The sequence below is a fragment of the Apis dorsata genome, unplaced genomic scaffold, assembly GCF_000469605.1.
Source record: "Apis dorsata unplaced genomic scaffold, Apis dorsata 1.3 scaffold_108, whole genome shotgun sequence".
NCBI classification, from domain to species: domain Eukaryota; kingdom Metazoa; phylum Arthropoda; class Insecta; order Hymenoptera; family Apidae; genus Apis; species Apis dorsata.
The window spans coordinates 175,299-179,617 of NW_006263404.1; positions in this window are offsets into that span (position 1 = coordinate 175,299).

A 4,319-nucleotide genomic window follows, 5' to 3' on the forward strand; every position below is an offset into this window, starting at 1 on the left:
ATCACTCGATGAACCTAAAATTCTTGAAAGTTTTTAAATTTTCGATAGATCTTGAAACTCTGGATAGGTTTGCTTGTCTTTAGAGCCTCGACAGGCTTTTCAAAGTTTAACGGAGTATTCGATATGCTACACACAAACATTTTAAGGATAGATATTTTTGTAGTATCTTTCTTATGTAAAATAATAAAGAGAGAATTTGAAAAGTTCTCCTTTCAAATAGTTTTCGGAATACGTATTAATATCAAAAAATGTTGACAATCTAGGGAAATCGAGAGAGGGAGAATGAAATAAAGTTAAGGTTTCTCAATGACTGTGACAAAATTCGTAAAAAAATAAGTTTATTACATTTACATATTACTTATTCAATAATAAAATCGTATTTAAAGCTAATGTAAGTATTATATATAATGTAATATAATACATATATAATGTATAGTAGTGTCATAATTACATTTAAATTTAAATAAGTAATAAAATAGTTTTATTACTTATTTAATAACAAGATTGTATTTAAAATGGCATTTTTTTTTTAAACTATTTTTTTCTTCTTTTTTTCTTTTTTTTTCTTTTCTTTTTTTTATATTACCGATAATATTCCCCATTTTTAAAAAACATTCTTTCGCAAGGCACCGAACGTCGCAGAAATCAATAAAGAATTATTTTTTGCTAATTCCGCAAGGGGAATTTGGATATTTAGATATATTTATTAACAACGCGATGAATCTAAATATCCGTGTTAACGTAACTTTCTGCTACATAAGTTTATAATTCGTTTATACGGACACTTAGCGCTCGATGACACGAGCGTTAGAGAAGATAGAAAATACCGGATGTTGAGTCAAATTTGAAAGAGAAGTTGTTACAGATGTCGAAAGAAATTTCATAGTTAACGAAGAGTAGAGGATATACAGAGAAACAACAATTTTGATTTTATAATTGTATTAAGAATAAAGAAGTATGAATTAAAAAAAAAAGAAAAAAAAAAAAAAAAAAAAAAGAAAAAATATTGGATAAATTTTATAAATATTTATTACAACTGTTTGTTATGTTTTTTTTTTTATTCATTTCCGATCAATTTTATCTAATTTGTGATTAAATTTTTCAATTTCACTTTTGCATCGAAAATAATATCAAGTAATAACTTAAAAAAAAAAAAAAAAAAAAAAAAAAAAAAGTATTACTCATCGTGAAAAGAAATATATATATATATATATCGTATATAAACCTTTATACGAATATAATTATCACAAATTCATCGCGAATAATTTTTTAACGATAGATAGACGAAAGAAAGCGTGATAAATCGATGCACGAATCAAATTTCCTGAGTGCGTTCTACTTTTATGGATATGATGTAAAATGGAAGAGATAGATCTATACGTGTCGATAAACCAAAAGTAGAGACGATAGCGCACAAATGATAACGACGAATTTTCCATAAATTATCATTTGACTTTTCCTTTATCATTGGAGTTCTAGGAATATCTCGTCGAGCGATTTCCTTCAACAATTTTACAAACGATATCGCGCGATTATGACTATCTTGGAAAGCCAGACACGGATTCGTTGCATAGTTATAAAGGACAAAGATATTAAAAAAAAGAAATTTTGATCTGAAATTTTATTGCTTAAGAGGAGAGAATATCTATCGGCCCCCTGTGAAAAAAATGCTTTTCTCAGAATGTTCTCGTTATTTTCTTAGCGTTTCTTAAACTTCTTAATCGTTTAACGGTTTTACCACGCGAGAAATATTCGAATATTTTATTCGTATTCAATGATGAGAAAGGACGGATATGAAAGGATACGTTACACGGTAACAACGGTAGGAATAAACCTAAGTTTTTATCAAATTTTTCCATTTTTATCATCAGTCTTACAGGATGTTTCGCTTTTGACGCAACAGGTCTTCCTACCTTCGAATCAAAGATAAACGAAATAAAATGTAATATTGTTAATGCTATTACACGTTTATACGTGCCAACGTTTATGCGAGATAACGAGCCAAAGTATAAAGAAAATAATCAATAAAATATTCCTTTTTTTTTTAAACAACGATATCGATGATGATTCCTCTTAATCGATCGGATTTTTCGATAAAACGATAAAAACCTCAGTCTTTCAAGGATGTAAATTTGAGTGCTAGTTACATGTATAATAAGTGAAAACAAAACGCGTTCCTAGTTTCCTTAAGAAAGTAAAAAAGATACACATCGAGGAGAACCTGGCGTTCGAGTATCGGGAAAAGAGAATCGAAGAAATTCAAAGGAATGTAAAAGTTTATAAACTGGCATAAAAGTTGAGAACGTTATTTACACTTTTATACAAAAGTGTTATGCGTACCGGAGTATATAAATATGCGGGGAACAGTGAAAACGGAGGAATTGTAAATTTCAACGATCAGTTTCTTTTCTTTTTTCGCACGTACGACGGAGAAGGAGGAGGAGGAGGAGGAGAAGAAGAAGAAGAAGAAGAAGAAGAAGAAGAAGAATTATTCAAGTTTGTATTGACCGTTTATCAATGATTATCCACCTGAAATGAATGGGCATAAACGTTTATACCGACATTCGTTGAATGCGCGTGAAATTAAAATTAACCATGAACGTGAAAATTAACCACAAACAGCTAATGTTAGTCATTCTTCATCCGCGTCTAAATTAATCTTTCAACTTTCCTTAAATGATCGTGTCTCCATTCTCGCTTCAGATAATATTTTAATGCTTTGAAAAAAATTGAAAAAAATTGGCAAATTAAGCGCGTTCAACAATGATTCTTTCGAACTTGAGAAACTTTTTAACGAATAAGAAAACAACGATTATCGTCGAAAAATTATTAAAACAATAAGTAACAAAGTTAAGATCACGTTTCCTTATGCTCATCGCATAATTGTGTAGGTACACATCAAATGTATATCGTGCCACTTACGATTGTACAATTCGTTTCGGTTTTTTTCTGTTCATTGCATCATTAATATATATATATATATGATATAACGAACGAAACAAGTCTGATTTGGCTCGGATCGATTTGCGAATATTTTTTTTTAAAAGGAAAAATTCACTCGTGTATATATCCTACGTGTCTAATCTAGGGAATTTTTCTTTTCTTTTTTAACGTATACAGAAATATCTATATCCTTTGAAAGTCGAGCATGGCTTGCTTTGATTCGTAATAATCAATTTTGATAAGTTCTACAATTAATCGACAAATGTATCATCGTGAATCGAAAACGATTCTTTATTTTATTTTATTTTATCCTTTAAATAGTCGTTATTCGTTTCCTCTCTTTTTCTCTCTCTCTCTCAAAATCGTATTGCTTCGTTATTTCTTTAAAAAAAATTTCCATTATCTTAAATACATCTTAAATGTAAAGAACACGTCTTTGGCGTAAATTATTTATATTAAATGGCAAATTTAAATTTATTATTTCTCTTATTTGAAATGATAATTATCGTTCTATTTTGCGTTAACGTTAGTTCAATCGTGAAAATCGATTAATCCGATTTTTTTCTTATTAAAATTTGTAGAAATATATTTTTCTAAAATATATATCGATCGATAAAACTTCGACAAGTGTAAACAAACTCGAAATTTCCAATTCAGGAGAAATCATTCATTGAAAAATTATGATTTTGATCTTCGTTATTTTCTACATTGATCGACTATGTCATCTAAAATGTATCTTTGTATCTTCAATATGTATAATACAATAATAATTGAATTGAATTGAATATTTATTTCAAGGAAAAATATAGATGAAATGATTAAAATTTGTAAAAAAAAATTTCTTGCAAGATTATTCGCGTGGTAATAGAAAAGATTTTCTATGCTATTCATGTATAAAGACATCGAAGTTTAACACGGAAGGATTAAAAGTAAATTGAAACAAATTATATGTTTTATGTTCTAATTTATCGTAAAAACAATTTATCTTTATCGATTGTTATTTAACTATTATAATATTTTTTCCAACAATGATCTATCCGAAACACGTGATGTAAAATTCATCCATTTTGTTGCAATTAAAATAAAATAATAAATGATAGAAAATTACGTAATTCAATCAATAAGCATTCAATCTAATATACTACGCGTATTCATGTATATCTTTTCTCTTGTTTTTACGTTTAATACACAACGATAAAAATTTTGATCACGTTTCACGATATTTGCTGGATAGAAGAAAATTCAGTGTTTTATATACTCGTAATCCCCGCACCGATCGAAAATAATAAATATCGCGATACTAAGAAATTTTGCGTGAATTTTAGAAGAATCTAATATATAAAAAAAAAAAAAAAAAAAAAAAAAAAAAAAAAAAA